The following is a 24732-nucleotide window of genomic DNA, read 5'->3' on the forward strand; positions in this document are numbered from 1 at the left end:
TCATACAAATGGGATTGGAGGGAGGGAGAGATACACTTAACCAGAGCTGAGAACAGAGTTGGGAGGTTAGGGTAACATAAATGGACAGACAACAAATGAGTGTGGTTGTTCAAAGGGCAAGTAGTAATGGAAGTATTGTTATCATCATACTAGAATTTGGACTATCAAGTAGGTAAGGAAACTGACCTTTGAATAATTATATATCAGTATCTGTTCTATGGTACTAGAAGCAGCAAAACTAAATATTTTCTATAGGAAATCTGTTCCAGTTTAGGCATGCAGGAATAGAAATGAGCTCACTATGATTACAAAGCACCACCACCTCCTCCAATAAAGGAATGTTACTATGAATGTAATTTAGTAGAAACAAAAAAATTAGTACCTGTACACTCAGAAAAATGAGAAATTATACCCCATCTGATTCAAATGTATGTATGATATGTCAAGATCATTGTACTGTCATGTATAACTAATTAAAACAAATTTTAAAAAATTTAAAAGTAAAAATAATTAGTAGGTTTAGATTCCTGCTTATTGTTGGTTTTGGAATTATCCAATATAGGATAGAGAAGAGGTATGTTGTTTTAAAGAAATGTTACAATAAAAATGATTAGCAAGGGTTGGTGATGTGGTTCAGAGATCAAATATCCCTGAGTTCAATCCCCAGTAACCGAAAAAAAAAAAAAAAAAGATGAGAAAATAACAAGGATCTAGTAAATCTAGTAAGAACAGACAGACAAAAGAGGGGATAGAGAGCCAATATAACTTCCAACTCTTAAAAATATAATTATTTAAAGATGTATTAGTGGATGACTAGGAGGATAGATTGAGACATATATAAAAAGAATAATTAAATGCTCCATGGTAGGTATACTGGTGCTGATTCTAATATTATTATAACCTTAATAATGTTGAAATGTTGGAAAAACATGTTTTTATATAAAGGTAAAAAGTCAATGAATGGGTTGAATACCAAATTGAAGAAAGAAGACAGGGGAAAATATCCAAGAAATTATACAGAATGTGAACACAAGAAAAAAAAAGGAAATTAAAGTGATGCTAAGCTAAATAGAGGATAGATAAGAAGGTCCAATATTTTTATAATAGATGGCCTCAAGGAAAGATAGAATAAATAATAAATAATATTTAAAGTTGAAATGGCAATAAACATTTTATAACTTGTGAAAATATTAATTCACTTATCATGAAAGCAATATTTTATACTAAAGAGGATAAACAAAAGCTATGCCTAGGACAAGGCACATCAAAATGAAATCACAGAATAACAAAGACAAAGAAAAAAATCTTTAAAGCAATTAGAGAGAAAGAACATGTCTGATTTTTCAAGTATCAATAAAAGAAGCTAGAAGATAATTGTTTTAAATAAATGTTACAATAAAAATTATGAGGAAGGAACTTCAAAACTTTGAGATGAAATAACTGTTAACAACTATTTTGAGATCAACTGTTAACAGTTGCATTCTTTTGTAAATTTTGTATCTAATCTTTAAAAAAAAACTTGCATACAAAATATATAAAAAAACTCTCTTAAAACACTTTAAGAAACCAAATAATCCAATACAAAAATTGGCAAAAGATTTGAATCGATGCTTCACAAAGAATATAATTGATTTCAAATCAGTTCATGAAAAGATATGCACATAAATAGTCACCGGGGAAATGAAAATTAAAACCACAATAAGATGCCAGCACATGTTGATTACAGTAGCTAAAACTAAGAAGACTGATCATACCAGGCATTGACAGTGAAGTGCAGAAACTGGAACTCTCCTACACTGATGATGAGAGTGAAAATGATATATCTTTTTTTAAATTTTTATTGTTGGTTGTTCAAAACATTACATAGCTCTTGACATATTTCACACTTTGATTCAAGTGGGTTATGAACTCCCATTTTTACCCCATATACAGATTGCAGCATCACATTAGTTACACATCCACTGTTTTACATAATTGCTATACTAGTGTCTGTTGTATTCTGCTGCCTTTCCTATCCTCTACTATCCCCCATCCCCTCCTCTCCCCTCCCATCTTCTCTCTCTACCCACTCTACTATAATTCATTTCTCCCCCTTGTTTTTTTTCCCTTTCCCCTCACTTCCTATTGCATGTAATTTTGTATAATCATGAGGGTCTCCTTCCATTACCATGCAATTTCCCTTCTCTCTCCTTTTCCCTCCCACCTCTCATCCCTGTTTAATGTTAATCTTCTTCTCATCCTCTTCCTCCCAACTCTTTTCTTAGTTACTCTCCTTATATCAAAGAAAACATTTGGCATTTGTTTTTTAGGGATTGGCTAGCTTCACTTAGCATAATCTGCTCTAATGCCATCCATTTCCCTCCAAATTCTATGATTTTGTCATTTTTTAATGCAGAGTAATACTCCATTGTGTATAAATGCCACATTTTTTTATCCATTCGTCTATTGAAGGGCATCTAGGTTGGTTCCACAGTCTTGCTATTGTGAATTGTGCTGCTATGAACATCGATGTAGCAGTGTCCCTGTAGCATGCTCTTTTTAGGTCTTTAGGGAATAGACCAAGAAGGGGAATAGCTGGGTCAAATGGTGGTTCCATTCCCAGCTTTCCAAGAAATCTCCATATTGCTTTCGAAATTGGCTGCACCAATTTTCAGTCCCACCAACAATGAACAAGTGTACCCTTTTCCCCATATCCTCGCCACCACTTGTTGTTGTTTGACTTCCTAATGGCTGCCAATCTTACTGGAGTGAGATGGTATCTTAGGGTGGTTTTGATTTGCATTTCTCTGACTGCTAGAGATGGTGAGCATTTTTTCATGTACTTGTTGATTGATTGTATGTCCTCCTCTGAGAAGTGTCTGTTCAGGTCCTTGGCCCATTTGTTGATTGGGTTATTTGTTATCTTATTGTTTAATTTTTTGAGTTCTTTGTATACTCCAGATATTAGGGCTCTATTTGAAGTGTGAGGGGTAAAAATTTGTTCCCAGGATGTAGGCTCCCTATTTACCTCTCTTATTGTTTCTTTTGCTGAGAAATTTTTTTTTAGTTTGAGTAAGTCCCATTTGTTGATTCTAGTTATTAACTCTTGTGCTATGGGTATCCTATTGAGGAATTTGGAGCCCGACCCCACAGTATGTAGATCGTAGCCAACTTTTTCTTCTATCAGACGCAGTGTCTCTGATTTGATATCAAGCTCCTTGATCCATTTTGAGTTAACTTTTGTGCATGGCGAGAGAAAGGGATTCAGTTTCATTTTGTTGCATATGGATTTCCAGTTTTCCCAGCACCATTTGTTGAAGATGCTATCCCTCCTCCATTTCATGCTTTTAGCCCCTTTATCAAATATAAGATAGTTGTAGTTTTGTGGATTAGTTTCTGTGTCCTCTATTCTGTACCATTGGTCCACCCGCCTGTTTTGGTACCAGTACCATGCTGTTTTTGTTACTATTGCTCTGTAGTATAATTTGAGGTCTGGTATCGCTATACCGCCTGATTCACACTTCCTGCTTAGAGTTGTTTTTGCTATTCTGGGTCTTTTATTTTTCCATATGAATTTCATGATTGCTTTATCTATTTCAACAAGAAATGCCGTTGGGAAAATGATATATCTTTGAAAATCATCATAAATTGAAAATACTGAAGTCAAAAACTGCATTTAGAGGCTGAGGTTATAGCTCAGTTGGTTGAGTGCTTGCTTTGCATCCACAAGGCCCTGAGTTCAATCCCTAACACCACCAAAAAGAATAATAAAAAAACCCCACCTGCATTTAACGTAATGAGCCTACCAAACATCATAATCTAGCAACCCATTACACTATAGACTTTCAGTTGTTTAGTCTGGTGATTTGTGTGGCAGACTGGGAACTGTGGCTCACTCTGCTGCCCAGCAGTGCACGAGTATTATACCCAATATCATTAGTATGAAAAAAAATCAATATTAAAAATTTGAAGTGCAGTTTCAACTAAATGTGTATCATTTTCACACTATCATCAAGTTGCAATTATCATAGACTTGTAGACTTCCTGTTGTTGATTCAGTGGACAGAGTGGACAAGGAAATGGGATAAAGGAGGAACATAAAGGTAGATGTAAATTAATTATAATGATCTAGTTCTAGATTTGAAAATTTCAGGATGGCAATTTCAGAAATGTTTATTTTTATTGTTGTGCATATTTTATATAAAAATAAAACATTGATTTTCTTAAATAATGGAAATTTTTAAGTGTTTCATCAAAAGTAAAATTTACATTAAAAAGTTAAAAATTCTTAAAGTTTATGCATAGTACACTATATATATTCTTTCACTAGCAACTAATGTATCTGTGAAGTCATGTTTGGAAATGCATAATAATAAGAAGTTAAAAGCTCTGTGGTGGGTGTGTGTGTGTGTGTGTGTGTGTGTGTGTGTGGTGTATTCATCCCATATTTTTTATACTGTAAGGATTGATAGAGTACTAATTGGCCAACAAATGCCAGAGGAATAGGAAAAAAACAGTAAACTTCATAAAATGAAATGTTTATATCATCTGGTCTCAATAATTAATTTTAAAAAAGAAAAGAGAAGAAATCTCTGTGAAGATTCCTGCGGTTAGAGTCTCTTTAAAAGATAATGACTTGTATGTTCAGAACAATTTTTGCAGATAATTGAATTTCAAGATTTTTCCCTTTACACCATTTTTTAGGATGTCAGCATTGTTTTATACATAGCATTTTAAAATGAGAAATTTCGGTATACTAGATGTATAAATTACCCAGAAAAGGAAACATTAATCATACTCATATCAACAAGCTATACTTGGAAAACACAATGGAGAAGAGGGACTTCATCCCATTTAGGAAAACCCTATGGAAAATCAATCTAACAAAAGAGGTGAAAGACCTCTACAATGAAAATTAAGGAACTCTAAAAAAAAGAAATTAAAAACCTTAGAAGTGGAAAGATCTCTCATGTTCTCATATAGGTAGAATCAATATTGTCAAAAGCACTATACAGATTTAATGCAATTCCTGTTGAGGTTCCAATGACATTCTTCATAGACATAGAAAAAGCGGTCATGAAATTCATTTGGAAAAATAAGAGGCCCAGAATAGTCAAAGCGATCCTCAGCGAGAAAAGTGAAGCAGGAGGCATCACTATACCAGATCTTAAATTATACTACACAGCTGTAGTAACAAAAAAGGAAAGTTATTGACCCACAAACAGACATGAAGACCAGTAGAACAGAATAGAAGACACAGAAACAAACCTACATAAATACAGCAGGGCGTGGTGGGGTAGAGAGGAAGTTCACAAATTAGATAGGGCGGGGGGGGGGGCGATGGAATGGGAAAGACAGTGCAATGAATTGGACATGAATTTCCTATGTTCATATATGAATACACAACCAGTGTAACTCCACATCATGTACAACCACAAAAATGGAAAGCTATACTCTGTGTATGTATGTCAAAAGTCATTGTACTATTATGTATAACTAAAAAAAAGAACAAATAAAAAGATTGAACTATTTTTAAAAAACCCTATGGACAGGATTTTTAATATTAAATTTGCATTTTTTAATATCTTTTAGTTGTATTTGGACCCAATACCTTTATTTCATTTGTTTATTATTTTTATGTGGTACTATGGATCGTACCCAGGGCCTCGAACATGCCAGGCAAATGCTCTACCACTGAGCCATAACCCCAGCCCAAATTTGCAAATTTTAATTAACCTGTGCCTCCCAAATGTGATTAAATGCTCAAAATCTCTTTTACTCCTTTCAGTGCTTTTTCTCCCTACCTAAGCAACTATAAGAGAGGAGGAAAGTAATCTTAATGCCAAAGATTACTTAAATTTGAAAATTATTCTATGATCAAGTCAAATTTCACTTTTGTTGAACAATTGCTAGCCTGACATATATCCACTTGTCATTTTCCAAGCATCTCTCTTTGGCACCCTTTTGTTCCACTACCACCACTGTCAACTTTCCATGACCACTACCAGAATTCAGGCCCTTGCTCACACTCTTCCCCTAGGTGCAGATGCCCATTCTCCCATATAGATGCCCTCTTGCTCCTTCTATTCCCAGTGCCCAATGCCCTGTCTCACTACTATGCCTTTATACAAAGCATATTTTAAGTAAGAGATCTAAATATGAAATGTCATCAACATGGAAATTATTCTTAATAAAACTGAGTTCCCTTGAATCGGAAGTAAGAACATCCAAGCAGCTACCATTTAAAAGAATAAACATTTGTGTGGAGGGCAGCGGGGTTTGCGGAATTCCAACAATGCTGCTGTTTTTCTCTCATTCTGACAACATGTTACTCAAATAGATTTAATATTTACTTTTGATTCTACCTTATAAGTAGTTTATCACCCACTAATCTACAGCATTTCAATGAAATATGTGATTTTTAAGTTCTAAGCAAGGCCTTTAGGAACAAAGACAATGTCCTGCACAGCTACACATTCCCTAGTATCTAACATCATCCTTAGTCTCAGCAAGCACACAATCAATGTTTGCTAATTTTAGTTTATTTGCATTTCCTCTCTAGGCTCAAACAGAAGAAAAACTACTGACTAAAGTCAAATCCCTTCTCACTTAGGACTGCAGAAACCTACATATTATTTGGATTACATTTTTCTGTGACTTGACTACTTGATCACAGCAGCTAGCACTTTTTATTTTGCACATTCCTCTCTCAAATGTAAAAGCTTTGCCACCTCTGAGGATATTCAAAATAAATTCCTCAAATTCTTGAAGGCATATCCATTTTGAGTTCACAATTTGTTAAAGAAATAGTCTTTGAATTATTGCCAAATTTACATGTAAGTGTTTCTCAAACTTTACAGTACACATGAGTCACCTGGAGATCTTGGGGCCTGAATGCCTGCATTTCTAACAACCTCCCAGGTGATGACCATGGCTTCTAATACACCTTAGTTTGAACCTGAGGCTTCATACTCTCATTTCATACAGCCCTCTTCATACTCTCTTTATGCAGCCTCTCATTTCATACAGCCCTTACTCAGTTATAATCTTCTTCAGAGTGAAGAGATGGGAATGGAGGAATTCTAGTAAAAAGAAGCAAGTTGCTCATGGATTGAAAAATAATAACTACTTAGTGGATATTATTGACTAAATTAGTACAGATTCAATTAGTTAGATTTTTCAGTTAAGAGGAAATGTATTTCAGTTCTGCCTTCAGGAGACACACATACACACACACACACACACACACACACATTTATTTATTTATTTATTTATTTATTTTTAGGCGATGTCTGAAACAATTCCTGTTCAGCCCAACCTCTCTTTCTTGTTTTAATCCAAATTTTTTGGAAATAAGAACTGGCCTTATAATGATGATTCTGGAACAGTAAAATTTTCAATTGTTAAATTGTATGTTCAATGGAATCCATAATAAAGAGGATTATCTTTACAAGCACACCCTTCAAAACTAATATACTTAAAATATTTCATCTTCTTCCAAGCAGAGACTATCTAATATAGCATGCTTACTTCTATGATACTGCTTTTTCCTTAAAAGAACTTTAGAGCTCCTCTTTGAGAGATATCTTCAAGTATCTGAGCAATATATTTTGAATATCCTCCCAAGTGACAAATCATTTTAATTTGAGCAGAGATTTGATTTTTTTTAAATAACCAAAATTCATCAGACAAAAGGTGAATAAGATGCATGATATAAAGTGGACTTTTTTTACATGACTTGAATTAAATTTTAAAAATATGATTCTTAAATTATGAGACTTTTTATGACTCATAAATTGCTCTGTAATTATCTACTTAAACACAGTAAAACAAAAAAGTTACCACAGTGAAGAATTTATAACATATTTATATGTTTTCTCATCTATTATATCATAAAAGTGACAGGAAAATTTTTCATGCTACCTGGCAAAGTATTATAGGAACAATTATAATCACCTCTATTTTCTGCTAACCATAAACCTCTACAGATATTGTGGGTTTATTTTGTGATTGACATATATAATTATCATTCAACAAACCTGTTTAGTGCCAAGAAGTAGCTAAAATCAGCTGATGATTTTTTTTCTTACCACCTCAATAAAGAGAGGGCAATCTTGTAAGATGTGCTTTAAGACATATGTCTTATGCTCTTCCAGCATACCCTGTTCTCTGTAGGGCTTTGTATACCACACACCTGATTATGCAGCTGAACAGTATAACACAGTTGCTCTTGCTGTATTTAATGATCTTACAAATTGCAGCCTTGGAGTTTCATTAGTCTTTCCTAAACACTTGGTTCTGTAAGGAGAACCAAATAAATGCTTGATCTGATTTCTTTATCTCGCATCCAGATCCAATACTTTCTCTTCTGCAAAATAAAATATTATTATTGTTCTTGTTCATTTGAGTACAAAAGCATTGAAGTAGAACTTTCAATAAAGTCTGCATTGGTGTGATAAGTCCCTACCTTGTACTTTGCAGTCAGACAAGTTTACTTATGGGTATTTCCTAGGACTAGAGGAATGAAATTGAATTTGAGGAAGGGGTTGAAGCTGAATGCAGATGAAAAGAAAATATAAATTGAGTTTCACAGCCAAGAATAAAGAGTGAAGCAAGGTTAATGGTAGGTACAAACTAAGTATCAAGTAAAGGAAGAAAAGAGGCAATACAGAGATGAGCACAAAATCTAGAATCCAAGGACTAATGCAAAATGGAGCTCAATATATATTAAAGAAGCAAGATCAGAGAATGAGAAAACGCTTATACACAATGGTTCAAGCAAATTTCCACAATGGTGTGATATTAATTTGCTTCTTCTGTACCTAGACAAAACACAAATAGGAACGGAGGAAGGAATGGAGGAGAGAAGGCCAGAAAAGAAATGGATTAGGAATGGAATCTTGTTTTCAAAATATTTTCTTCTTCTAAAACAACTAGGGCTTTATGAATAAAGGGTTGGTTCCAGTATTACAGCAAAGAAATTATAAGCTTTTTGCACCGGAAAGTAAAATACTCAATATCATTGTTTTAGTCAGCTTTTGCACTGCTGTGACTAAAGGACTTGTCCAGAAAAATTATAGAGAAGAAAAATTTTATTTAGGGGCTTGTGGTTTTAGAGGTCTCAACTGCCTCCATTCCTTGGGGTTTAAGGTGAGACAGAACATCATAGCAGAAAAGTGTGGTAAAGGAAAGTGGCTCCCACCATAATCAGAAAGCAGATAGAGACACCACTAACCAGATACAAAGTATATACCCAAAGGCATGACCCCCGCCGGGGGACCCACCTTCTCCAGCCATACCCTACTCACCTTCAGTTACCACCTGGTTAATCCCAACAGGGGATTAATTCACAGGTTGGGTTAAGGCTCTCATAACCCAATAATTTTTCCTCTAAATCTTCTTGCATTGTCTCACACATGTGCTTTTGAGGGACACCTCACACTCAAACCATAATAATCATGGGTGGTATTATATCAAAAGGACATGAAAACTAGTTTGAAGGGGCTCCTAATGACCAAATATGTAACAATTTAGGCATTAAAAATAAATAAATGTTAGTAATGATTATAATCAGTTTAATTAAATAATAAATAAATGGGTGATTATTTGGGGAGAGTGATTAGACGGGGAGAATGGGAAACCCTTCCTTGCAGTAGAATTTGAGCTAATAAGTTTTATAGTATCTCTCCACAAATCAGAACAAACTGGCATAGGTACCTACTGTTGTTATGAACCAAAAAGGACAAAGCCTCATTTTTTGTCTATTTCTGCCAAAAACTGCATAAGCTGAATCTAATTATGAGGAAACATTAGAGAAGTACAAATTGCAGGACATTATACAAAATTCCTGGCCTGTAATTTTCAAAAATTTCACAGTCAATAAAAAAAGGCTGATGAACAGGCAGTTTAAGGGGGACTAAAAAGACATGAAAAATAGAATGTGTGTTTCTGAATAGATCTTGGACTGGGGAAATATAACTATAAAAGATATTATAGAAACAAGTGCTGAAATTGAATATGAATTGTACATTTGATAACAATGTTGGAGCAATGTTAAATTTCCTGATTTTATAGCCATATTATTTATATGAGAATATTCTCATTTTTAGGAAATACATGTTGAAATATTTGGTGATAAAGGGGCCTCCTGTTCCCAACTCACTCTCATATGGTTCTTTAACAATATGAATATAGATACAGATAGATTAAGAAAAAAAAGAAACGTGTGTGTATGTATATATATGTATATGTGTGTATATATTTATATATATACATATATATATGTGTATATATATATGTATATATATATGTAAAATGATAAAGAAAACAAGACAAGATGTAAACATCTAGTGAATCTGGGTAAAGTGAATACATATGAGTTTCCTGTTATTAGTCTTATAACTTTTCTGTAGTTTTTTAATTATATTGAAATATAATTTTAAAGAGTAGTAAGGTTAGTAGGAGGTTTTAGGGTTAAGTGTGGATTTGGAAAGCTCTACTAACATTTGTGAAAAATATCTAGAAGAAAGACATCTAAAGAGGAACAAAGTATAAAGTGCAGAATGAGGACCAAGTGTTAAAGTACATGCTTTTCATGTTTGGGGTCTTAGGTTCAATCCCCAGCACAAATAAATAAATAAAATGCAGAATGGGATAAAAGATAAAGAAAATCAGTGGGGTGGGCATAAGTGAGAGGCTAAGTATTCCTTATTCAAAATTCTTGTCACCAGAAGTGTACAGATTTTATATCTTTTTTAATTTTGGAATATTTCCATATGCATAGTGAGATATCTTAGAGACATTTTTATAGTTTAGATCTGGAATGTCCCCCAAAGATTCATGTATTAAAGGCTTGGTCCCTAGGTGGTGGTGTTATTGGGAGTGGACAAAACCTCAGGAAGTAGGGCATACTTGAAAGAAGTAGGTCATGGTGGGGTATCTTAAAGGGAATATTGCAACCTGGCTCCTTCCTCTCTCTCTCTATCTGCTTCCAGCCATGATAAGCTGAGCAGCTTTGTTCTACCACAGCCCCCATCATGATCTTCTGCCTCACCACAGTCCCCAATTAACAAGTGACCATGGACTGAAACCTCTGAAACTCTGAGTCAAAATAAATCTTTCTTCCTTTAAGCTAATTTTCTCAGGTATTTTGTCACAGCTATAGAAAGCTAACATACAAGTCTAAACACAGAATTCATGTGTGTGTGTGTGTGTGTGTGTGTGTGTGTGTGTGTGTGTGTGTTTAGGGTACCTGCATTTTAACTGCAACTTGTCACATGAGATCAGGTATGAAATTTTTCACTTGTGGTATCATGTCAGCGCCCAAAAAGTTTAGAATTTTGGAGCATTTCAGATTTTATATTTTTAGATTAGGGATGATGAACCTATATAATCTGAAAGTTAAAACACAAGCTTTGAAGTCAAACAGGCCCTAGATCTACTATGTACTAAGTATATAACCTTTAGCAACTCACTTAACTAGGACAGTTTCTATACCTATAAAATTTACATATACAAATACTCCACACAGTTGAATAGTTATGAAGAACATACTCAATAAAGTCAGCTATTATCTTTTGATTAATTTGTCATCTTTAAACAATACTATGTACACAGAAGTTCTCATTATTTTCAGAAGTTCTCATTTTTTTCAGCCAGGAATCATTTCTTTCATAAGAAATGAGTCAAGTGTGCAGAGGCTTGGAGAAATAAAGCAGAATCAGTACTTAAAGAGGCAGAAAATTGTTATTTATAAGTTTAGAAAATAGCTAAGTGAAATGGAAGTTTTTGTAAAAATGCAATAAGATGTACATGAAGCAATGCACAGTGCTTCTGTGCCTTAAATAAGAGTTTCAAAAATACAACCTCTAAAACAAATTTTAATTCAAAACATCACTAATGAATAAGTGTGATACTTCAAGTTGCTCAACAGCAGGCACTAAATACACTCAAGATATTGTTAATGCAAATCAGCTACCTTTTATCAGTAATTACATTCCCAAACCACTTTCCAGGTGTGTATTATTCTATATCTAGGATATAATTAACTTTCAATCTCACATCAGTCATCTAAGATATAGGTATGTTATAAATCCTTTTTAATCTCACAAAGACTTAATATGTAAACTCTAGAAATCTTGGAAATTTAAGCAACTACGTGTAATCTTACATGAAAGTAGTTTTAAATTCTATTTCCCTTCATGCTTCCCTGCCCCTAAAAGTCTTAAATATGTTCCAATCAGTGATTAGGAATGTATATTGATCACTGAAAGAGGGAGAGAGGAAATAAATTAGTATTTCCCATTTACTTGGTTTATGTTAGGCATTCAGACTTTGAAAACATCATTTATTTCATTTAATCCTTTCAACCATCTTATGAGGCACATATGCTTATACCTATTTTAGAAATGGAGAAACTGAAACTTGATGAAGTTTGTGTAGTGACAAGGCTAGTATTGAAATCCACAATTAAAGCCCATAATCTTTGCCACAACATGCTGCAGTAACATACATAACAGAAAATCAAGGGTTAACTGAACGATATCAAGATTAAAACAAGCAGAGTTCCTTGTCAAATGCATGACTACAATTTCATTTAGAAATTCTTCAGATCACCAGATGGAAGGAAAATTAAACCTAAGGAATTCTTTCAAAAACTTTCCAAGTCCTGTTACCAAGAATATTTTAACTAATCTCGACTGCACAGTGCTTAGCTGAAGCTATTTAGTTTCTCTCTCCATCAGCAAAAATCTCAAACAGAATGAGAGTTTGGACTCCAGGGACCAGATCTTTCTAGCTGATGAAAGCCAGGGGAGGCAAAAATGCTTCTGTAGAGAGGTAGCTTCAGACTGTCAGCATAGTTGAGCTTGGAGACAATTAAATGTTAAAAAGAGGATGCTACAGAAGATTTTATTGGCTTCTCAGATTTGCTTTAGACATGCTGTGAACACAGGGTATTCAATATTAGTTATGTAATAATATTGTAATATTTTTTTCCTGAGGAATCAGAGCTAATTTTAACAGAAAATAAATAGCAACAAAGAAAAAAGATAGGTATGAAATAAGAAATTAGACTGGAAGAAACTTTACCATATGGCACTTTAAATATAGATTTACTTAATATTTTGTTTAGTAGTAATTCAATAATCAGTACAATTAACCAACTCAAATGAGCCCAGAATAGCATTCAGTCTGCAAGATGTATAAACATGTAATAAGTAGTAAAATAAGAACCTGTTTCTGCCTTGCAAAGAGCCTGGTCCACCTCATTCCTTCCAAGTTGGTATAAAGGGACTCATTATAAATTGCCAGAATGACAAGATTCTTCTGTATTGGTTTTCATTTGTTTCATTTTGTTCTTTCTTTTTCTTAGTTTGGACAAACAGTTCATATGACAAGGCTATGTTAACCTCTATTCACAAATGCCATAAGCTATTGTTATGTATACCATGTAATGAAGGGTGTTACTTTGGCAGATTGAAACATATAATGTCAACTACCACTTGATAAAAGTGTCACATTTCACTGCTCCAAAAAGATTTGCTTAAATGGAGGTCTATAATCACTTCATTTGGAATTGACTCAAGAAGTGCCAACTAATGGTTAACCTCAAGAAGAATGTTACTTACAAACACCAAAATTCAAATCATCTGAAAAATAATTTTATAGTATACAAATTATTTAAAAATATACTTCTATAAAATGTATAATACATATTATGATGATATAAGTTCCATTATATAATTGTTATACATAAATGACATTATAATAATTTGTCATAATATACAAATTATGCATACCATTAGAGTACCAGTATAATTATATCCATTATATTATATTAAGCTTATTTTCTACTATGCTAGGTAATTTAATTAAAGCATATTGCTTCAAGTAAAATTTCAGAAAAATAAAGTCTTGAACCATTAAAGCTATCACCACCTTCTTCTGTACCAACCTCCCCCAAATCTAAAGAACTTGTTTAAAATTTTTATGCCCAAATATAAAAATACAGATTAGAAAATATGCTACCCTACATATTTAATCTATCATTAGTTTACTTTCATATAGGCTAAATAAAGCAAATTGTCTTTTGTTCTGAAGTGAGAATGGATAGCCAGCCATGGATAACTGTTTTATAATTCAGGAACTACCTAATCCCTGAAGTCTTCAAGTATAACAGGAAACTTTGTTGTTCTCACTTGAATTGTCTAATGTACAATAATCTTGAAACAGCTAAAAAAACCACATCACACCCCATAATCAAATTGGAAGGCCATTATGCCAATTTCCAGACAAGGAAAATTTCATGCTATTAGTTCCACTAACAATTTCTTGTAAATGGTAATATTTGCTCTTGCTTTCTGAACAATATATCTATAAGCTCCTCTCCCTATTTTCTTCCTCTTCTTCTGATTACCTTTGTCCTTTCCTTTCCCTTTCATTCCTTTCCTGAACAATTCAGTCTCAAAGCCATTAGGTGAAGCAGATAGAGTCAGGCCTTTTCTGGTGAAGAAAAGTCTTGGGGAAAAGAACTGTGATGGCTCAGAGCAGAGTGTCAGAGCCCAACCAAGGTGAAGAGGGCATCCATGTGTGGATCTGGCCTAGAGAAGAGTTACAAAGCCTGATGAGTAAGGAGGCATCAACAAAAGAGAAGAAATTAGCTGGTTTGAGCTGTTGAAACCAAAATAAGTTAAGAAGGGCCAAATGGATTAGGTACAATTTAAGTATGGAGGTCAAAGTCTCAATAGTAAGTGGTTAGAAAGGCCTAGACTGTTTTGTTACTGCTAATTAAGTGAGAAAGTCTTCTATACTGAAGGGTGGCCTAGTGAGAGTTGTGAGAACTTGAGTTTGGTGAGAACAGCATCTGTGCTAGGGTGGCAGTGCAATAGGAAGATAGTTATATACTGGGGATTGATCAAGTAGGTAAATAAAATAAAGGAATCAATAATCTATTGTCACATTAATAATAATGTATCATTTATCAATCCTTTACAAAGCAGGTTAAGCATCTGTATGTATATTATCTCATTTACTATTCCTTAAAATCATACAAGATAGTCCTATGTTTTAGCCACTTTGCAAAAGCAGAAACTCAGGAAAAACAGGTTAAAAAATGTGTCTAGTTTACTTGGTCCATACTGTTGGAGCTAGGGTAAGAAGAACCAGGTTTATCTAACTCTAAAACCTGTGGTCTTAACTACTACAAACTGTCTTTTTATGTCTAAAGTAATTGGCGGATTTTCTTTGTTTCGCTCTGTATTTACAGGGCTTTTGTTTGTTTATTTTGTTTTTCTCCTCATCTAGAATGTTTTATGGACCATGACTCAGCAGTTCCAGCTCAAAGCTTCTTTCTCCCAATAGCCTCTTCCACCACAAGTCATTGCCTTTGTACATTGAAGTTATCTTGTGATTCTTATGGCTCCGCATCAGTGGTATATAGGTTTTACCTCCCTACAAGTAAGCTTTGCAAAGTTAATGACCAAGTCATACTCTACTTTTTATCCGTTGTAAACAATGGTTGTCAAATTTTATCCCTCATCCAAAACACCCAAAGAACTCATTTAAGAACAATATAATATTAGACCATACCACCAGAATTATGATTCTGTAGTCTAGGGTAGGGCTCAATTTTTACTTTTCTAATAAATCCCCAAGCAGTGCTGATGTTGCTGGTTCAAGAACCAACTTTTGAGAACCATTACTGCAGGAAACGTAATTGCACCTTTTTAATGTAGCTATATACTATTTTAAGATTTATAGAACAGTGATACATATTTTATCATTTTTGATATTATAATATCCTTTGAAAGATACAATATATGTCATATAATATCTTCTATCATCTCCAACAGTCAAATTTGTTGTTCTGTCTTTCCCTCCTTTTATTCATTCACTCATTTCTTCAACAAATATTTATTAAGCAAGTATTATGTACCTAATACCAAGATAAGGCAGTGAATAAGATTGGTATCTACTCTGATTAAAAAAAAAAAAAAAGCAATGTAGGACAACTTTCCCTATCTTTACCTCCAATTCCCTTCCTGGGAGGATAAATGAGAGCAAAGAAACAAAATGTTAAATAGCACAGTAACACACTGAAGTTATACTGTAATAGGGTAGGCAGAGAAATGTGTAGTTTTGCATGTATGTAATAGATTTTTCACTTTGAAATACCTATTGGGTCTAAACTATCCTTCAAAAATGTGTAGATGTAAAGCATGGTATTATCCCTGCAGCTCCTCGGGGGTACAGTAAATGGAATCACTGACAGAGAAGAGAGAAGAGGAGTTTCAAAAATTCATTGAAACAGGAGAAATAGTGGTATAAGATGAGGCTAGAGAGGCAGGCAGAAACATATTGTATTCCATACTAGCCTTTTAATACCATGCCCCCTTACTGGGGTCTGAACCCAGCCAGGGGTGCTTACTACCACTGACTTACCTACATACATCTCCATCCATTTTTATTCTTTTATTTAGAGATAGGGCCTTGCTCAATTGTTGAAGCTAGCCTCAAACTTAACTATCCTCCTGCTGCAGCCTCCCAGGTCATTAGTATTACTGGCATGCACCACCATATCCAATCCATATTATACTTTGTAGACTGAGAAATCAAAGATTGTATCTATAAATTTTGTCTCATCATTGCTGTGAGGTTAGTATATATCCAATAAATGCAGAATTAAAGAATTAATAGATAATGTATGGATGGACAGCTAGATGATGATGCATGAATTGATAGGTTAACAAAAATACCAATACACACACTTACCTATATATGGTGCAAAAAGCAGCACAAAATTATGTGGCATGGTCTGGAAATAAAAGAATGAATGAATGAATGAATGAATGAATGAATGAATGAATATAAAAGAGGAAAGAAGCATGTGTGTCTGAACGAAGCAGTGCTAGAACTGTGAATAGACTGGGACTCTTCTGTTCAACTCCCTCACTCCACAGATGAAGAAACTAGATGGTGAATTTAGGTGCCTTATCCAAGAACATAAAGTCAATAGTGATTGAAACAGGACTTGAATCACCTGATACCCAAACTAAGAAGCTTTCCACTAGAGTCATAGCTCATTCTTAACCTAGATGCATAAAAATAAGCTTCTAACAGTCACTATGTAAGCAAATGTCAAGCACATCAGAATCTTATTCCTAAAGGATGCAAAACAACTAGTAGCTGTCACAATTTTTCCATTTGGAGTTTTAAGACTTAGCTTGAAGTGATAAAGACATTCATCTCTCCCTGTTATAAAACTGATTCATTAAACAAAGCAAAACAGGCTATTCTCTCAATGTTGCAATTTCCTTTTCTACCTTTAGCCTAAAAGAATTAATGCAAATGGTATAGAGGCAACACTCAGCAGAAAATGATCTTGAGAGCACATGAGGTCAGACTGTCATGGGAAGAAATCTCTCCAAGCAGCTGCGTTACTACCTGTAATTCACAGAAGGTTAGAGTCAATAGGATTCTGAAAGGCTGACTCCACATTCTGTTCCTCTTTAAGGTAACTGCTGTTTGTCAGAAACTTGGATGAATTCTACTCATATATCACAAATACTGGTTTTGCCCTGAGTGACCTTTGTTTGGTCTGTTATTATATTTCCAAGCAAGCTTGCTTTCTTCTTCCTTTCCTTTCCTTTCCTTTCCTTTCCTTTCCTTCCTTCCTTCCTTCCTTCCTTCCTTCCTTCCTTCCTTCCTTTCTTTCTTTCTTTCTTTCTTTCTTTCTTTCTTTCTTTCTTTCTTTCTTTCTTTCTTTCTTTCTTTCTCTGCCTGAGTTCCTCTATAATACTATTATCTAAACAAAAAATGTATATTTGACTCATTTAAGCATCATTTTATTATTACTCAAACAATTGTTATTGGTAGGTACAAGCTATGCCGCCGTCTTTTAAGAAGCATCAGAATGCCTGCAGTGACTTCAATTCCCTTCTGAATCATTTCCTACACACATCTGTCCCAACCTGCCTGGTGATTGCTGAGCATGTGACCCAACCTTAGTCAATCACCAGATGGGCCAATTGGCTCTGAAATGATCTGCTTCACAAAGGTGGTGGTGGGCTAAAACAATAGGGCCCTCTCACTTGAGAAATTTAAATAAGACAAACCAAAGCAGAAAGTCGATTAATGGATAATGGTAGGAAGAACAGAAGTTGAAAGAGTAGCATATTAAGCTTTGGGGTAGAGATTTGGGTGGGAGCATGGCTGTTGAGGGTATGGTAGAATAACACAGCTAATAACAACAGCAGCTATACAATAATAACAAAAACAACAATAATAAGGAACACTTGTATTTATTGAATCCTCACTATGTTGTAGGGACAGACAAGGCAAAGCACCTAAGATAGCAGGAAACAGTTTTATTTGGCTGAAGCCAGGCTCAGAGGGCACAGCTTTTGCTGTAATCAATTAATTCCCTGAACCCCAAGTTCAGATAATTTCCGAATTTTATACCCACCATGTAAGGGGAGGGGCTCAGAAGTTCACAGTCTGCAGAAATTCACATAAAAGCAGTTTTACTTTCACTGTTCTGGGCAAGTTAACCCTTCAAGGATGACACCTGAGAAGGGGAGACCTTCTTCTCCCCTTTCTTTCCTCCCTCTGCCAGGAGTTACCATGGAGCTCAATTGGTAACTTTTCTTATCTTAGAAACAGACATCTCTGTGAAGCCAGAGGCCTTGTTAAAGGATTTGTCTTTTTTATCACATTTTGCATTTGCAAACACACTTCTACAAACTACTGTACTGGATACATGTTTTTAAAAACAAGTAAAGGGGCGTTCAGCACCTGGAGTGCTGATTTCTTCCCAGCCAGTGACCAAGTAAAATAGAGCAACAGGAAAATAGGAAGTTTAACTACACTGAAATTTTGTAGAGACTCTTTTGCTTATAATCCCAAAATCAATTATGGTGAAGATTTCTGGAGAAGTTAAGATTTTCTGTGGAGAAATGGGGTGCCACTACAACTATATGACAGACATGAAAAGAAATCCACATGTATTATTCCACCTGAACCTCACAATTTCCTGTAAGGTAGATTCTGTTATCATTTACATTTTACTGATGAGAAAATGAGGCAGAGAGAAGTTAAGGAAATAAACAAAGTCACTCCTTTAGTAAGTGATGGAACCAGGATTCCAATCCAGGTTTTTCCATTTCAAAACTCCTGCTCTTACCCATTATCCTGAGTTAGATCATGTTTTATGTCAGGCAAGCTTCACACATTGCTTGAGATCCCTGCTTTTACTTCCAGTTGAATTTATACAGCAAGCCCCCATTACTTGAGGAACATTGAATACATGGAAGGTAGAGCTCTGGACCTTAAAAATATAACCAAAATTGATTTGGGGGTACCAAGGCCATGAGTTATTTTTTTCAACCTATGAATCATTACCCACCTAGACTTATTTTAATCCCCTCTATGACATCTTACTATAAAGAGTTTTATAATCTTTGTTAATGGTGATTAAGGGAAATGGTAATAATGAAAAAGGGAGAAGGGAAGAATATTAGAATATGGGGACAAATATGTAATTATATGGTATATGCAATAAATACTCATTAAGAACTAACTATGTATAAATGTACACATACCCATGTGTGTCCCCCAAACCAACCATCTACTTAATTCGTAACCACCCTACCTTATATCAGAGTTGATAGTAAAATCAGAAATTGAATATTTAAATATGCAACATGGGATAGCAAAAAGATTCACAGGTCTGAATTCTAGTCCCACTATCATTATCTAGCTATCTGGCTTTACAAATATCATTATCTGTCTGACTCCAGTCTCATCTAACTAGATAATTGCACAACATAAAAGTCAATATCCTTTTAACTTTGAATTTCTGCTGGTTTTCATTTACTTTTGCTAAAAAAAAGAGTAAAAATAATGTTTGTTTATTTTTTTACCAGATAGAAGCAAGTAGACCTACCAAGTATATAGTGGTCAATTTTTAGGACTTACAAAAGAAACTAACTTATTTGTGGTTTTCAAAAACAACTTTTTGTGGTTTTGGAATCAGATTCTTTTGTTAAACAAGATCTTAGACAAAATCAAATAAATAAAACTAAAAAATAAGTAAACAAAAAAAGCTTCTCTGTTGTAAAGGGAACAGAAGGAGCTTATTTAAGATACATCAGATAATGCATAGGACAGATTTTCATAGCCCTTCATTTCCAGGGAATGGTTTAAAAACAATGGCTACTCAGAGAGCAGAGCCCAAATAATCATGTCAAATGCTGTTATTCATTCCCTATGCAATAAATACACAAAGAAACTTAAGAAGTAGAAGATATACTTTCTGCTCTCAAGAAGTTTGTAGTCTCCATGAAAAGACTGGGTATAAATTTGGGAATTAATTTAAGAAAATCAAACAGCAAATAAAACTGGGCAAATAAGATAAGTTCAGGTTCTAAATAAAGGCACTGTGGAGAGTGGTTCAAAGTTCAAAAATATTATTTAATCATTAAAAAAATAAATATTTTTTATAAAATCATGGTACAAAATTCCTACTGAACAAAACAGGTAAGGACAGGAAAACAGCAATGGATTTGGCAACATGTAGGTCATAGCTGACCTCAATAACTGCAGCATCAGTGGAAAGTTGAAGATAAAACAATTTATTTATTTGCCTATAGCATTTATAAAATAAGTATTTAATTTCCATATACATTTATTTATTTATTATCTGTCTTTCCCCATTAGCATACAGGCTTCATAAGATAAAGCATCTTGCCAGTTATACTCAACTGTTTTTCTACTGGAGTCTAAAATATGCCTAGAACTTTAGGTATTCAGTAAACATTTGGTGATCATGTATTGTGCTAGGAATTAGGGGATAGAGTTAGGGATTACAAAATGAATATGCCATGATTTTTGTTCTCAAGAAGATTTTTGTTCTAACAAGATACATATACAAACAAACAAGCAATTAACACCACTGTTTCTCAAACTTCAATAAAGTATGTATTTATTTCACAAGAAAAAAACTGAAGCAGAAAACCATCTCATGTTGGCAAAACATTTTATCATAGAATTATTTAAGAATGTAAAATATAACTGGGTAGGAGCTATTTGTCCTTCTGGCTTCTACACAACTAAAAGTAAAATAAATTTACAAATTAAATAAATCAAAACTATGAAACCAAAATAAACTTCAAATTAACATTAATCAATGTTTTGCTCAAACCTTGCTGATCCTTCTAACATAAAGGATATTGACTGGCATTGTGTTAACCCTGCCTTGATGTCACTTGCCCTTAGTTCTGTGTAAAGCAGTGATTATAGATTAAGTCTACCTCTGTTCTCTTTACAATAGTCTGTGACATTTAAAGAGTACAACTTGTCTCCAATGAAACTGTAAATACAAGCACAAGTGCAGGCCTTCTGGGAAATCATGCCCAGAGCTAAGTTATAAAGTGGTTATCCAGAGGATCCCAAATAAGCTTTAGATTTATATCTTTTACAAAAGGAAAAACACAAAAAATGTTTTAATGTCATAGAAAATGTGTAACCCTTAGTATATATCTAACTTCTCCCATGGACTGCTTCATCTTTATATGTTTCTGAGTTATGAGTAAGGAGTTTAGAGAGGAAAGAACATAATATATTAAAATGACACAGACTTGGACTTATGCCACCAACTAAATGTGTGACTTTGGATAAGTTACTTAAAATATATGAGATCCATTTCCCTCACATAAAACACAGAAACAGGGGTGCATGCCTGTAATCTCAGCAGCTCAGGAGGCTGAGGCAGGAGGGTTGCTAGTTCAAAGCCAGCCTCAGCAAAAGTGAGGTGCTAAGCAACTCAGTGAGACCCTGTCTCTAAATAAAATTCAAAATAGGGCTGGAGATGTAGCTCAGTGGTTGAGTTCCCCCAAGTTCAATCCCTGATACCACCCCAAAAATTATGGAAAATAATACCTGTCTTATCTCATAGGATTATTCTAAGATTAAATTAAATTATATAGAGAATGATGCCTGGCACATAGAAGTCTATTAAAAGTAAGTTTAGGCCTCTCTTTCAGCTCACTCTACTCTATCTTACAGCAGGCTACCTTCACCTTCAATAAATCTGTAGTTTGCCTGTTAAAAAAAAAAAGTAAGTTTAATTCCTCTTTTCCTGGTTCCAGGCTATTCTGTAGATCTCTCCTATACCATACCATTCATGATACATTTATTTCACAACTATTTATGGGGCACTTACTATGGATTTGTCAACACACTATGTACAATGAATATGGGAGAAAAAAATCCCTGCTGTCATAAAACTTAGAATCTGTAAAGTATATGACCTAAATAGGATCAATGGAGATAAATACTTTAGAAGGACATTAAAGAAATACACCTGGCAAATGAGCCTATTCTCACTCCCTGGGCTTTAAGATTAACTTTCATTAGCATAAAATTATTTTACAAATAGTATGTAGAGCTAGGCAATCTTCAACCTTCCAGGGCACATTGGAAAAGGATCAACTGCAGACTTGCATGTAGCCAAGTCTCCATTCACAGTCCCTAGAGTGTTGGAAGAGCAATTCAGACCCAGAAATATACCTGGCAAATGAATCTAGTCTCAGGCTCTAGGCTTTGGGAGTAACAGAAATCTGTCTGGATTTACTTGTTGCTACCAAATCAGTGGGTCTGAACAGTTCTGCCACACCTTAGGAGCTATGAGTGGGGACTGAGCCACACACAGGTCAATAGCTGAGCCTTTTTAAATGCATCTGGAAGACAAAAGATTCCTATACTACTAGGTAAAGAAATGTTATGCTAATGAAAGTTAAGATGTTGGGAACTCATGACAAAGAAATACAAGAAAAAAATGTACAGACTGCAGAGGATAGGATATGAGGTATGAAAAAGCTAGAAGAACTGAATGAAGCACTGAAAGCTAAGGCAGGTTGACTACCATACAATATAACGAATGAAGAGGTTAAACTGTCTCCAGGGCAGAAGTCATGTGCTCCACAAACATTCCTTCAATGAATGAATGAATGTCTGTGACTACAGTCTGTAAGAATGACCCCACCAAAAATAGAACAGAAGAAAACTGAAGGAGAAACTTAAAGTATATAAAGTAGAAATCTAAGAAATAGAAGACTTGAGACAAATAATAAAAAAAAATTCTTAAAGCTATATAATACATATAAAGCTATATTTTACATATATATTTACATTAATACATATAAAGCTATATATAAAGTATAGCTAACATTAATAATTACATATAAAGCTATATATAAAATATAGCTATGTAAAGTATATTACATATAAAGATATATATATATATATATATATATATATATATATTTATTTATTTTGTGGACAGGCTATAGTGAGTGGGGAAAAAAGAGGGAGAGAGAGAAAAAGAATGAAAATTGCTGCCCAGATTCTAAGCATATAAAAAAATTCCTCTTTCAGCTAGTGTGAAATTTAATTATGAGGAGAACTACTTTATATGGAAATACTTTTTCTAGCGTCTTTTAATAGACTTTGGCTGACAGAAATGGACCAAACTCATGGTAAGGTCATTTTTCTCTAAACCACAATGATTCGTTTCTTTAACTTCAAAGAAATATTGAATCACCTGCACTATATAATAACTTCCAAAGATAATAAGGAAGAAGAGTTTCCTCGTTCTGCTACATCATTGATCCAATTTCAAAACTGTGAACAAAGATTCTCTTCTTAGGGGGGCCGGGGCTGTGGCTCAGTTGTAGAGTGCTTGCCTAGCATGTGTGAAGCACCGGGTTCGACTCCTGGCACCACATACAATAAACATATAAAAATAAAGGTATTGTGTTCATATACAACTACAAAAATATTGAAAAAAAAAAAAAAAAAGATTCCCTACTTAGGACATTGAATCAGTGCCTTACCCATGTACTATCTAGTCTTTTATTTGTTTTTGGTTTTTTTTTAGTTAAATAATAAAAACACTGACATTTTAGCCTTATAATGAATTTTGGTGATGATATGTACTCATATCAAAATAAAGCAAGAAAGAAAAAGCAATAACTCTTTTTGGAAAGCCATATTCTAATTAAAAAATAAATATGAGAAAAATATTTTTTAAAACTTTACTGACTTGGGCTGGGGATGTGACTCAAGCGATAGCGTGCTCGCCAGGCATGCGTGCAGCCCAGGTTCCATCCTCAGCACCACATACAAACAAAGATGTTGTGTCCGCCGAAAACTATTAAAATTCTCTCTCTCTCTCTCTCTCTCTCTCTCTCTCTCTCCCCCTCCCCCTCTCACTCTCTCTTTAAAAAAAAAAAAAAATTTCACTGACTCAACCTGTGCTAGTTAACCAGTTTAACTCTTCACATTCATTGCCCACCCACCTTTCTCTTCCTTGCTGTGCTCCCTTAGATGCCGATTTAACGGTGTTACCAAGATTCTTTACATTTGGGCTTCTAGCTAATGTGAAGCTCTGGTAGAGGACCAAAAAGTAGGAAGAAAGGTCAGAGAATTTTTTCCACTAGTTTCCTTCTTGCTAGGCCAAGGTTTGCCAGTGGACGTATTCATCCATTTAAAGCCATAGTTTATCCCACGAAGCCCCTTTCTTATGACTAAGCTTTTCCTAAATTCTAGTAAAATGTCCCCTTGTCTCACAGGTGTAATGGCTTCCAGTTTTGTTGTGGTTTCCCTTAACGATGATTACATTTCTATAAACAATCTAGCCAATAAATTATCTTCAATCAAATGTTGGGGATACCATTCATTTTTCTTCCAGGACTC

The 24732-nt window shown here is 34.3% G+C and overlaps 1 protein-coding gene across 1 annotated transcript in view; it reads right to left on the minus strand.

The window, feature by feature from the left end:
- Positions 1-24732, minus strand: part of Dlg2 (discs large MAGUK scaffold protein 2) — a 2013368-nt gene that overhangs the window by 1693355 nt on the left and 295281 nt on the right. The gene's annotated exons all lie outside the window — the stretch shown is intronic.

Source organism: Urocitellus parryii, chromosome 4 (assembly GCF_045843805.1).
Source record: "Urocitellus parryii isolate mUroPar1 chromosome 4, mUroPar1.hap1, whole genome shotgun sequence".
NCBI lineage: Eukaryota > Metazoa > Chordata > Mammalia > Rodentia > Sciuridae > Urocitellus > Urocitellus parryii.